The sequence below is a fragment of the Tachypleus tridentatus genome, chromosome 6 (assembly GCF_004210375.1).
Source record: "Tachypleus tridentatus isolate NWPU-2018 chromosome 6, ASM421037v1, whole genome shotgun sequence".
In the NCBI taxonomy this organism is placed as follows: Eukaryota; Metazoa; Arthropoda; class Merostomata; order Xiphosura; family Limulidae; genus Tachypleus; species Tachypleus tridentatus.
This window is the reverse complement of record NC_134830.1, coordinates 117529322-117543721: the sequence shown is the minus strand read 5'-3', so window position 1 is coordinate 117543721 and position 14400 is coordinate 117529322. Positions and strand designations below refer to the sequence as shown.

General features: G+C 33.9%; 1 protein-coding gene across 17 annotated transcripts in view; it reads right to left on the bottom strand.

Moving 5' to 3' along the window:
• Positions 1–268: 268 nt before the first annotated feature.
• Positions 269–14400, bottom strand: part of LOC143253396 (RNA-binding protein Musashi homolog Rbp6-like) — a 283959-nt gene continuing 269827 nt past the window's right edge. For 14 of the 17 annotated variants that reach the window (XM_076507214.1, XM_076507211.1, XM_076507209.1 and 11 more), the window contains one exon: positions 269–9567. The gene's annotated coding sequence lies outside the window, so the exon portion shown is untranslated. The remainder of the gene's footprint in view (positions 9568–14400) is intronic. The other 3 variants (XR_013029559.1, XR_013029558.1, XR_013029557.1) reach the window with 2 other exon arrangements.

Below are 14400 nucleotides of genomic sequence, written 5' to 3'. Positions count from 1 at the left end.
AACTTCTACTCGAACTAGCACCGATAATATGGTTGAATCGTTGTCATTTAAAGAGATAAATAGCCTTAACCTGTTTACAATGTTTATGTTAAAAATAGACGTGTCTTTACAGTTATTTTGTTTCTAGCTAATGAATTCTTCACCTTTGAGGAAACAAAAATGTTACTAAACTAACACCGAAGCTGTTTACATACACATAACCAGTACTGGTTCACCAAGAAGTAAGGTTACAAAATTTACTAACGAACAAAGAGAATTACGAAGATTGTATTTATGACAATTGTATACCATTCTTTATTTCATTTGTTACATAACAGTTTTGTTAAGAATCAGTTTATTACAAGAATTATTGAATCTGACGACAACTCATCATAGATCAGAATAGAAAAAAAATCGTATGTTGGCCAATGCAGATAAAAAAAAATGTATAATCAAGAAACACATCGATATGTGTTTGAGTACACTTACACTCTGGAAATATGTTGTTGTTTTTCGCTTCATTTACTGTTTTAAAACATTTAATATCTGTGTCAAATAATATTGCTTTACATTTTCAAAGTTTCCCTAACTAACACCTCCTGGTGACCATTCAAAAGAACTTCGAAATGAAAAAGATAAAGAAGTTCGAAAAACGTATTAGGTTGTTTCAAAAATAATGGCTGAGTTTTACATCAAAGTTTTAGTTCAATTATAGGGATAAGAAACCTATGACTTCATATACACCATTGAAAAACCAATGTGCTTTAATTCCTTTCTAAAACTTTACAATTAATAATGGGAAAAAGTTGCGCATCATCTTTTTTGTATGAATTCAAACTTGGTCATAATGCATCGCAAACAGCCCACAATATCAACCAAGCATGTGGGGAAGGAACCACCTACGAAAGTACAGTACAGCGTTGGTTCAAAACGTTTTGTAATGGAGATGCGAGTCTTGACGATAAGGAGGGCAGAGGACGTCCTTCTGCCGTTGAAAACGACCAATAAACAGTATTAGTAGAAATAAACTCGCCCCAAACTGTTCGAGAAATTGCAAAAGAATTGGGTGTTGGAATTTTCACAATTTCGGATCACCTCAAGCAAACTGAAAGAGTGAGAAAGCTCTATAAGTGGGTTCCACATATACCCAGTGATAATCAGAAAAATCACCGTTTTTGCTGATTTTGCGCAACAGAAATGACCCATTTCTTGATCTAATTGTCACCTGCAACAAAACGTGGACCCTTTGCAACAACAGAAAGTGATCTGTGCAATAGCTCAACTGTGACGAGGCTTCAAAACTCTTCCCAAAGTTTCACCAACAGAAGATTATGGTCACTGTATGGTGGTCTGCGGCCGGTATTATCTATTACAACTTGCTCAACCAGGTCCAAATATCACTGTGGAGATTTAGTGTTAAGAATTGGAAGTAATGCATAGAAAACTGTGTAAAAAAAATGTCAGAATTAGTCAGTCGAAGAGGACCAACCTTGCTTCATGACGATGCTTGACCACCCTACTCAAATGACGCTCCAGAAACTCAAAGAAATGGAATATAAAACATTGCCTCTCACCCTCCTTACTCTCCAGACCTGTCGCCCACCGACTACTACCTTTTCAAGCACTTGAACAACTTTTACAGGACAAGAGATTCATAAACAGAGCAGTAGCAGAGAAAGGCTTTAAATTATTTTTGAGTTCTAGGACTTCAGAGTTTTATCGTCATGGCATCAATAATATTGTTCCTCATTGGCAAAAGTGTGTAGATTCACTAGGGTTCTATTTTAATTAATAAAATTGTTTTGAATTTTGTTATTACTTATTAAAGTTAAAATTTTTAAATCCGCCATTATTTTTCGAACAACCTAATAATATATTTTACAGATACGCATGAGATTCAGTGGATCATAATCTTTAGCTTATTTTATAGTTAACACAGATGTGTTTCATCAATGAATCATTGTAAAACAGCTATTAGTAATTTTGTTTTTAATAAAACAGCTGACTTTATCTAAACTCCAGATATACTAAATGAATGAAATAAAAATAAATTATTATGTGAGTTCATTAAACATAAATTCACGAAATGTTTCATTTTAATTAGGTTTGTAAAGTAAAACAACCTTTGTTTATGGAACCAATACTTAATGATTATGTTTCAACAATTAGTTGATATGATTTAAGTTTTTATTTAAATGTTCCTTGTGTTCTAAGTTTCATCCAAAACTGAAACCAACCTATAAAGTTAGTGTAATGACTACAGTATAATTTCGAAAAAAAATTGTATGTTCAAGCAAATATACATATATATATACATATCGATATATTTTAAACAATAAAATGATCTAACGTTTAGGCCATTTGCTGCTCAAATTATTTCATTCTAGTAATTTATTTGATGTTTTGTGAACTTTAAATAACTAAATTTCGCATGCATGCATGTAGAAAACAGGAAACTTGTATGTCGAATATCGTGCATAACTTTGCAATTTGTCTACTGCAAAGAAAATAAGTTATTTTTCAGCCTTGATTTTCATTAGTTTGTTACAGACGTATGTTCTTTAAAAACACGATTAACAAATAACTTTCTTCGTTGGATGTTTCAATTATGCAAAGAAGAATGGTAAGGATTATCAGGCTGTGCACTTACTTTTATTGCTGTTTGTCCAAATAATGTATGTAAAATAAACGTGCAAAAACTATCAATTTGAGACTAGTAATTTAACACTTCTACTTCTGTCGTTGTAAAAGTTACTTTTAAAAACCTTGAGTATTGTTCAATATTTAATGTGTTCAATTCTCACCGACAGTCCTTCATATTTCATTAGAAAATGGGGGTAACTTGAAGCAGCATAAATTTATGATTTACGCCGTAATTTTACATTTTCATAACTCCATGTTCATGTTGGGGGGGGGTGATATTTTAGTGAAAATGGTATTAAATCGTGTTGCTACACAATTTAATCTTTACGAACTTAACGTGTTTCGAATAAAACCCTAAATAAAGAACAATTAATTAATAACTGATGGTTTTGTATTCACTCACAACTATATCACTATTAATCAATAACTGATGATTTTATATTCCTTCACAGCTATATCACTATTAATTCATAACTGATGGTTTTGTATTCACTCACAGCTATATCACTATTAATTAATAACTGATGGTTTTGTATTCATTCACAGCTATATCACTATTAATTAATAACTGATAGTTTTGTATTCACTCACAGCTATATCACTATTAATTAATAACTGATGGGTTTGTATTCACTCACAGCTATATCACTATTAATTAATAACTGATGGTTTTGTATTTACTCACAGCTATATTACTATTAATTAATAACTGATGGTTTTGTATTTACTCACAGCTATATTACTATTAATTAATAACTGATGGTTTTGCATTCACTCACAGCTATATCACTATTGAGCCAGTGGAGTCTCTTTGTGGTCTGCGTTTCAAACAACAATTTTTTTACTGTTCTTTTTTTTCATTAGTAAATTAATTCAAATTTCGGTTGATTTTTTTTCTCGAACTATTCTGAGTCGTCGTCAGTACTCAAATCTTTCTAAACAAGTTTTTTTTTTTAAATCTGAAATTACTTTACGTCAAGTCATATACACAGTCTTTCAAAAACGAAACAAATGATTGCTGTATTTATAGAATACTCGTATAAAAAAGCAGTACAAACCAGAATATTAACCTTTTAATAAACAGTAAGCTGAATAAAAATCCGAGAAAATAAATTAAATGACATATACCGATTTTTATCGCTAAAATCAAGCAAAAATGTTCTTAACAGAAAACACTGTGTAAGCTGGCTGAGATCCTACGGTAACCACGAGGAGCGCCCTCGATCTACGTAATAAAGGGCACCTTTCAAACTCTCAAGGTATGCACTACACTGTTCATACAGTACATCATATATAGAGGTTCTATATATTATTTCCACTTTTTAGTAAGACAAGAATCGCATTGTAAACGAGACAGAAAACATATTATAGTTGACTAATAATATCTACCACACAAGTAATGATATACAGATGCACACCTTGAGTTGTGTGAAATTTGTCCTCGAGACTTTAAATCTAAAAAAAAAAAAGAAAAGGAATACACATAAAAAACATGCTGAAGAACAGGAAATATTATATTCGACAATGGTATTAACCCAAGTTGTTTTAAGCCTTTTTTTGAACGTATTAAGATACATAAAGTGCACGTTATCGTTACCACATAATGCAGTGACAGTGACGCTAACGTTATTAAAAAAGTGACCGTCAGAGGTCAGTCAGTCATAAAACTGCATAACTTTCCAACTCTAGGTGTCGCTACAAGTGTAGAACAGACACCACGAGGAAGATGCCTTCGCACATTAAAACGGAGACAGCGTCAAGCCTGACGGAACATTAATATGCATAATTGTTAATATATATATATATATATATATACATATATAAGATAGAATATGAAACAGGTATATCGTAGCAGAATGTACAAGCATTCACATGCTGCAGACATGTACATTGTGTGGATATATACGTGTACACAAATAATATACCAATACAACGGATGACGTAGAGAAATACCTAAACTCAGGTATCCAAACAATATAGTTAAACATTATGTACAAGGCCTCAGACGGAGGTTGTTTACTATAGTAGAAATCCGGAATCCTGAAGACAGCTATTGCTTTGGAACAGGGAATTTTCTATATTTTCTGAAGGGAGGGTAAGGCATCATTATTTTTAGAGTGATACTTCATTACTCAGAAATGTATCTATATTTACAAGTACCGCCAATCACAGCTCATAACATTCATGACGTGTGATCAGATTACTATATCAAATCACCAAAGATTCGTTATTTGTTTAAAATACAAACACTGAAAAAGTTATATCCTTAGCATGAAACACAATAGGTTTGAACCTATAAGAAACCAGAGAGACTTTGACGAGTGTAGTAATGATAGATATATAACACCATTTACACAAAACAATACGTTGATTGAACAAGTGCTACTTTCTTCATGAATTGAAGGTTGTTGTGTTTACTTCCTATACTCTCGACTGACCTGATCATGATAGATGTCGCAACAGGTCACACATCCTTTAATGAATATGCAACATCAACGTCGAAAATATGTGAATTACACGTGTGGGACGAAAAGTAAATTAAAAAATAAAGGAATATGTTATCCGTAGTGATTTTTATAAAAAATGATTGAACTGTAATCAAATATCAAATTTTGAGAAATAAGCGTTATAACTATGCTATCAAAATCAACTTTTTGAACGACTTTTTTGTATTCACATAATTTCATACACATGAATAGGTATATATATCACTGAAAAGCTGTATTTTCACACACACAAATAGGTATATATATATAACACTCAAAAGCTGATTTGAAACTAATAATAAACTGAAACTCATATATCAAAAAGTAATCTCACATAAACAAATCCATCCACGTGTCTCATTTCTTTGTTTACTAAATATTGCTTTATCTCAGCGAAACGCCTACCAAATATGTTGTTTATATTATTGCCAACAGAAATATAGTGATCATTTGAAGAAACCAATTATTTTAATGTATCGTTATTGCTTTGCTAATGAATGAAAAACCACCTGTATCAGGTGGTGATGTGGTATTTTTGTGTTCCTCCACTAACACAAAAACTGGGATCCTTTTTTGTATACTATATTGATAACTGGTTTCACTAGTTTCAGATACGAAGTAGATACCGAAACGACAGAAGCACAGTCGAAATTAAGTGTCGAAAGCGCGGCACGTTATTGCTAGTTATGTATTTTATTAGTAGTTACACTAACATAATTTATAAGGTGTGAATAATAGCGCATATATTACACATATATAATACATAAGTGTTCTGGATACAGTCTATAATATATAATACATAAGTGTTCTGGATACAGTCTCTTTTCACAAGACGTTATAGTGTTTATTTTTAATAGGAACTTGGAATTTCATTATGCACGTTAATTACATAAATATATGTATGTGTGTGTGTTTTACGTTTTATTACATATCACTAAATTTACTGGAAGAGAAAAGTATTAATTCCAACTCTATAATTAAAATTATTCAATTTCTGCATTATTTATTAATTTTTGAAATCCAAAAAATTTGATGTAGATAACGTTCCAACAATATTGGATGTGATAACGTTATTACTGTTATTATTAGTCAGTGAGAGATTAATTTTAATCCGTTATAAATCACATCTACTACTAATCCACTCGTTACGTTACATCTAGTATGAATAAATGCACTCGTCATATTCTGTCAGTAGGAATTTCATGATTTAATAAAGCTTCCAGAATATGCATCAGAATAGAAGGTAAGGAGATAGGACAAAAAAAGAAGTTTAGTCGTTTGGAAACGAATATCAGCAGTGATGGTAAGTGAGGGAAAAAATGTAAAGCGAAGTATATCAAATACCAACATTCGTTGAAAAAAAATGTTTGGTAAAGATGACTTTAACTACATGCACTCGAAACAGGGGCACAACTAAAACGTAACATATGGTCACTTCTACCACATAAGGTGGAAATACGGACGCTGTTTGTGAAATAAACTGACAGTTGGAAGGAAGCACGTGAAGATGGAAGGGGAGGGACACTTGGCATGACGCCATTTGGAACGAGGAACTTCAATCAGGAAAGTTAATGTAAGTGGTAAGGAATGGAGAACCACAGAAACCTCAGAACCCAGAATGAAGTTACATAATGGCTGCTGCTTTGATGTGGGGAGAATTTTCTTAGATGGCTTTAGATTCTCTGTGTCGGACCTTTCATTCTGGTTTTTGTGATTAATGCACCCGAGGAAGGGCGTTCTGTCCGAAACGTCGTGAAAATAAACTTTGTTTCCAAGCTGTATTAATATTACGTTGCGCCATGTATTCTCTGTGATTTATTGTCATCGCAATCTAAAATCGTACCGATCGTGTTCTCTGACAACATGTTGAGTCGTCTGGTGTTAACAGTTGATGTAAATATGAATTTGGTTAATTTAAAATAACATTTCAGTTGCAACCTAGCGCCAAGTGTACTATTATTAACTGTCAGCCATTTGAAGTAATTGGTTATATGCGATACCAGAATGAAATATGAAACGTTTATGAACACCTTGTGCTTTTAAATATGTTAGTAACAATACAACTATAGGTTCTCTGGAGGGCTTATGGAGACTGAGTTCTCAGTAGCGGATAGGAGAATTGATATCAATGAGCTAACTTATGTGAAATTAGGGCAGATATCCCCACAAATTTTAAAATTATTTTCGTCAGATGCTTTATTCCATTCAGAATTTTAGTTCTCGAAGCTGACTCGTAAACCAGTTTTACTCACAAAAGTAATTATAATTTTTTATTTGACTCGATTGTTCCTCAGAGAATCAGCGGTATGTTTCTAGATTCATAATGCTAAAATCCGAGGTTCGATTACCCGCAGTGAACAGAGCTCAGATATCCCATTAAGAAAATTTGCAGTAAATAACAAACAGCAAGAACAAAAGTCACAATCGATTAAACTAACTCTACGGATATTACTCGTTGGATATTTTTATCTCACCGAGAAACAGCCCAACACGCAGCAGAATGATCAATGTCACATGCAAATAACTGTAATTTTCTACCCAAAGAATATGGAGTCCACTTAATATTTCGCAAAACTACAGCCAATCGTGTTTCTCATCCCCTGTCTACCACTAGTGCGTATGCGCAATGATAACGTCACATTTTGACGTTGTTTGTAAATACGCAAACTATCTAATGTTTAATAAAATCAACAGAATTACATATATGTATAATTTGGAGATGTACTCATGAAATTTCGTTATTTTTCAGTCTCTACAGAAATTAACAACTGCTTTGGATAATGCAGAATACAGAATAAGTTTGAAGAAAAAATCAAAAGATACGACACAAACAATGTTGAAGATCAGTTCGTTTCTTTTTAACAGTTAATCTTAGGCCTATTTAATATAACTACATGCCATATGATTAAAAATAAGTATTTCGATCAATTCTAGCTTTTTATGTAAGCTCTATGATTAAAAAATCTACTTTTGCGTGTTGGGAAGCTTAATATTTATATTTTCGGCTCTCAAGTTAAAAATGTAAACAAAACATATGCTGACTGATTTTAAGGCCTAGTTTACCGCTTGTTGAGTGTGAAACTTTGTTTTAAAAGGGCTAACGAAATCGTGCACTATATGTACTGTAGATAACTTAATTATTTTCTATGGTCTCATCTTCATACACCATACTCGTATTTAATTATTAATTTAGCCATATCTTTTTTAAATATTGCTTGCGAATAAATTGCTCTATATAATGGCAGGCATTGGAAGGTTTTACCCGTTTCAAAAATATCAACTCCTTTTTAAAAACTGATTAGAATTAAATAACGAATGTGATATAGGTTTGATACAAGTTTTGCGAATTTGTTTATACAACTATAATATTATTTACTTATGTTAAAGAAATATTAAAATTTAAAACATTCATTATAAAACATACGTAGGTATCGACTGAAACGTTTAAAACATGTACGTGCTGTTGTAAGAAATCTTGGTGAAAAACAACGTGGCACCGATATTTAGAATCTATATACAGAAAGGGAAAGAATAATTAGTACTTTTTGTGACTTGTTTGAAAAGTTTTCATTTAACATCAAGACAGTAAATCACGACATTCCATGTAGTCGATTTTTTATATAATTCACAGTATTATTTTTGATGGAAAAAAAAAACTCCATATAATTTAACCAAAATGTCTCAACATGTTTCAGCACGTATACAATTTACCCAGTACAAATATTTTCCACATCTGAACTTTCTTGGTCAATATTAACTTAAAAATTTCCACCATGAAACACTGGTAAACCATGAAATTAAAATAGACTTACAGACACACACACACACACACACATATACATCGTAAGTAAACTTGAATATAAACCACAATTCCATATAACTGTATTGATGTAACAATATAAAACTTATTTCACATAACATCAGCATCAATAACACAAAACAAGAGAATTTTGTTCCAACTCACAGCACTTGACGACATTAGTAACAATAAATATTATCACTTCATAATCATGTGACAAGTTGAACAATACAATCTAAATTACAGCTTCAAAACACTTAAAAGGTGTGTATCCACATTTCAGCCACGGGATTGCAACTTCAAACCATAAAAAGACAAGAGCGTCGTCATCTTTGTGTCCATAACTGGCAGGTCCAATCAGAAAGCCGTATAGGGAAGGAAACAAAACCGAAAACAACATTTGTTCCCTACCTGTCCAAACTTCCAAACCGTAAAATACGACATCGTCTGATCCCATGGGGCCTATGATTGGAAGAGGTCTTTTACCGAAACAACCCTCACCGTTCACTGTTCCTTCAATAATAATAATAAAAAATAATAAAAAATCCAACAAACAGATGCAATCCAACGGTTTTACATATATATCCATAAGAAACAGGAAAGCAAAGATTACCCAAGTCATCCTAAGCGTTCCAGAGGAGCTCTCACTCAGCTGTCAATCTATAATGAAAAAAATTAAATAGGTTTGAAAAAAAGTAAAAAAAATACAATGTTGTTAAGTATGAAATATAGTTTTAGGGTAGGTATTCTGTGTTAGTAATATTTTTTTTTAAATTGCTATATATATATATATATATGTATGTATAACAGAAGGAATCTTACAAGCTGGTCAGGTATTTCTAAATTTTAAAAATACTTAAATAATGTGTATTTTTTGAGTGAAAACGTATTCTGCCAAGGTAAAACGGTGTGATGTTTTCTGCCAAGGTAAAACGGTGTGATGTTTTCTGCCAAGGTAAAACGGTGTGATGTTTTCTGCCAAGGTAAAACGGTGTGATGTTTTCCAAGGTAAAACGGTGTGATGTTTTTGGATAATATTGTTTCATTTATGAATTCTAGACATAACGCTTTTCAAATACTACATTGTTCATCAAGCTGCTTATTGATCGATGACTTTGTTTGTTCAGGGGCTCCTAATAACGCGTGGCCCGGTATGGCTTGGTGGTTAGGGTGTTTGTCTGGCAATCTGAGTGCAACAGGTTCAAATCACCGCCCCACCAAACATGCTCGCCCTTTCAGTCATGGGGATGTTATAACGTGACAGTCAATTCCAATGTTCGTTGATAAAAGAGGAGTCCAAGAGTTGGCTGTGGGTGGTGATGACTAGCTGCTTTCTCTCCAGTTTTTCACTGGTAAATTAGTGTGGATATTCGCAGATGGCCTTAATGTGGTTTTGCGACATTCCAAAACAAACCTAATAACTCGAATCTCTCTCAGACACACATACAAAAATGTAAACAAAAATACTACTAAGAATAATTTATTTTACAAAATTTTTGGTTGTCAATTCATTTATAGTTGCAAAAACGTATCGTCACGTATTGGTCGTCATTAATTCTAAGGGAGAGGGTGTTATTACAAATTGGTAAAATGCAAATTTATTTCCATATACCTTTGCGTGTACACAATAAGGGGAATTCTTGTCACACCAAACATGCTTGCCGTTTCAGCCGTTGAGGCGGTATAAAGTTACGGTCAATCCTACTATTCGTTGGTAAAAAGAGTAGCCCAAGAGCTGGCGGTGAATGGTGATAACTAGTTAATTTCCCTCTAGTCTTACAATGTAGCCCTAGTGTAGCTTTGTGCGAAACTCGAAAAAAACAAACAAATCAACTTGATAGTCACATGACTATACATATCTCGCCGAATCGTTCCGTATGAAGACGAAACAAGAATGTAAATGAATCAGTTCGAAATGTTGTTGTGTCATTTATTTGTATTATTTTCTTATTAGAATATGGAGGGGAAACAGTGATGCACATCATTGATCCAAATATAACTAAACTGGTATGGCCGGGTGGTTAAGGCACTCGACTCACAATCTGAGTGCCATGGGTTCGAATCCTCGTCACCCCAAACATGCTCGCCCTTTCAACCGTGGGGCGTCATAAAGTTACAGTTAACCTCACTATTCGTTGGCGGTGGGTGGTGATGGCTAGCTGCCTTCTCTCTAGTCTTACACTGCAAAATTAGGGATAGCTAGCGCGGATAACCCTCGTGTAGCTTTGTGCGAAATTCAAAATCGTTAAAGAATTTAAATAGTTCATTCATAGGAAAACTAAGTTCTTCCGCCTTGGTTGATTAGTTATAACGTTTTAAAATGAAAAAGGGATTCCCTCATCTCACTGTACAAAAAAACCTGTACATTTACAGAAGCATTTTCAGTAGCACTGGGACTATTTCCACACCATAAGAGAAATGTATTCAATACATTACTATGCAGAACTAGTTTCTATCCTTGTATCTATGGTAACATTTCCTTTTCCTTGCGAGGTAGCGATTTGTTTTATTGTTTATATGGAATTTAATATCTTTTGTTCTTTTTAAATCACACAATACATATGTTATGGGACCTGATTAATGGCTTATGTTTTGAATGAAGATTTAGTTAGTTAAATAAAACTCATATCAGTTATTTTTATTAGCCTATTAATTAAATAATTATAACTCTTTATGATTTATTAACATGTATTATTCTTTGTTATACATGACAATTTGCAGCAGTCTTTAAGTAGATCCAAAGAAGTTGGTAATAGCTGGGATTCGAACAACAGTCTCTTTCTGCTTTGTATTTTACATGTTATATCTTTCATCAGTTAACTTATCTGGACGTTTTCAACAGGGAAATCCAAGTTTAGCTGGTTCAATAGGGTTATCTAGGTTTAGCTGACTCTTACAAGTTGTTTGAGTGTCCACGTTTAGCTGATTCCTAAGATAAGCTGTTTCTAGTATCTAAGAGGGGTGTTTAGTTTTAGCTAGCTTCTACGGTAAGTTGTTTGAGTGTCCAAGAGGAATTTTGAGGTTTAACTGACTCCTATGCTAGGTTGTTTGAATGTATTATGAGTTAGGTAGATCCAGAGGGCTTTTTGTTTTTCTTTTCTCGCCTGTACTTCTAATTCCGTTATTTCAGTTTCCTATTTATTGTACCATCTTCTTCTCTGATATGATGGACTATTGCAGAGAAACCGGTCTTGAAGAGCCTTGGGTGTGTGTTATTCTATCTAATATTAACTTATTTTGGTTTCTTTCTTTCTCCAATACATTGGAGTTTACATTCACAAAATTATGACTATACTATGCTTTCACCCACGAAACCATCGAAAGAAACAAATTAAAAATTGCATTGTATACCATCGATAATTCCGTGTATTCATAAGACTGTGAGCATACAATTTATATGTATATATAACACAGAAATATAATAAGTATAATTACAATAGTATTCATTAGCTGATTATTATGAGGTCTGTTCAAAAAATACGCGGACTGACGTCATAAAACAAAATGTACTTTATTCAGAAGTTACAGGTCTGGGACCCCTTCAAAGTACTCTCCTGCCCAACGCACACACGTATCCCAACGGTGTTTCCACTTGTTGAAACAGTCCTGGTACGCTTCTTTTGTAATGTCCTCCAGCTCCTTCATCGCATTTGCCTTAATCTCGGGAATCGTCTCAAATCTTGTTCCTTTCAAGGGTATTTTGAGTTTGGGGAACAAGAAAAAATCGCAAGGAGCAAGGTCAGGTGAGTAGGGGTGGGGTGGGGAAGAACAGTGATCGAGTGTTTGGCCAAAAACTCACGAGTTCTGAGGGCCGAATTTCGCAGCAACGCGGTGCATCTTCAATTTTTCGGTCAAAATCTCGTAACAAGATCCAACTGATATCCCACACTCTTCAGCAAGCTCCCTGACAGTCAAACGTCGATTTGCCCACACCAGGGTGTTGATTTTGTCGACGTGTGGGTCGTCAGTTGACGTGGAAGGACGTCCAGGACGCTCATCATCTTCAATGGACTGTCGACCATCCTTAAAACGTTCATGCCACTTGAAACATGCCGTACGCTTCATAGCAACATCACTGTAAGCCGTGTTAAGCATAGCAAAAGTTTCAGTCGCAGATTTTCCAAGTTTAACACAAACTTTCACAGCAAGTCGTTGCTCCTTCAGGTCATTCATTCTGAAATCCGCCAAACGAAAAAATCGCACTTCACTTAAAACCACGTAGCTAATACACAAATGAAGATATCTGCAATCAGGAAATGGCGTCGTAATCAGCTGATCTGTGCAAACCTAGCGACACCAAGCGGATTCTCCTGGAACCAACTGGAGCCGCGCAATTCAAACAGTCCGCATATTTTTTGAACAGCCCTCGTATACTCATTTTAACGCAATGTTTTTTTCATACTTTGATATAAATTCACGAATTAACGTTTCTTCCAGTGTTTCAGCTTTTTGACTTGTTATGTCATATACCCAACTTCTTAACACCTGAATTAATATTTTATTATATACTATTTTAATAGTATCGTTTAACTGTTGCAAAATTAGGTTGTGTTCCCACAGTTTATTCCTTTACACCGGAAGTTGTACTGTGAATCCAAGATACGTTGTTCGCGATACGTTGTTGCAAAAACGCGCCCTGCTCTTGAGGTGCGGAAGGAAAGGGTGATATAAGAGTAACGGTCAAATCCGACAATTCAGTTAAACAGAATGACCGCAAACTTTGTGGCAGGTGCTATTGAATGTTCAACTTTTCTGCTCTATTAGTTCGACTTTGGGATGGATAGCCACATCCCTTGTGTAGTAGTTCTCAAACAAATCACACGTTGTAATTAATGCCCCAATCTTCCAATGAGTGCCAACATTCAACTCAGTAAAATTCAGTGGTGCTCTGTTTAGTTTTTGAAATGCTATGGAGATGACAAAGATCTGGGAATAATCACATGAGTTCCTCTGATATCAGTATATCTCATCATGCGGCTTTCTTTTTTCTTTAGGTTAATTTCACTTAGAAGCCTATCGCCAAAAAAGCACTTTTTTGTCTACGTCCATTAACCACACATAATATCAAACTGAGTTTCAGCTTTACTTTAATCAAAATCCCTTGCTGTGTATAACAACCCAATCTCTAGGTTTGTTTGTGATGACATATTTCACCGTTAGAGATTCTGTCTGAAGAAACATTGGAGGCCGTAGATTCAATATACTACTCAGCATGTGACACGTTTTTATTTATGTTGCTCTTTTTACTCTTGGGAAGATTTTTTTAAAATAATAAGGTCTATATATATATTTCAGGTTAACTTGGTTAAACCACACTATTACCATTGTCTCTCCCTTTCATCTCTGTGTACTTACAAGCTTCTGAAGAAGGATCTTTCTTCTGTGACCTTAGGCCACGCATGTTATGCGCTTGTTGATTAGAACAACAAATAGTTCGGTTGTTATATTTGTTGTGACTAACTTCTACTACAATGCCACTTATGTCACATCCAA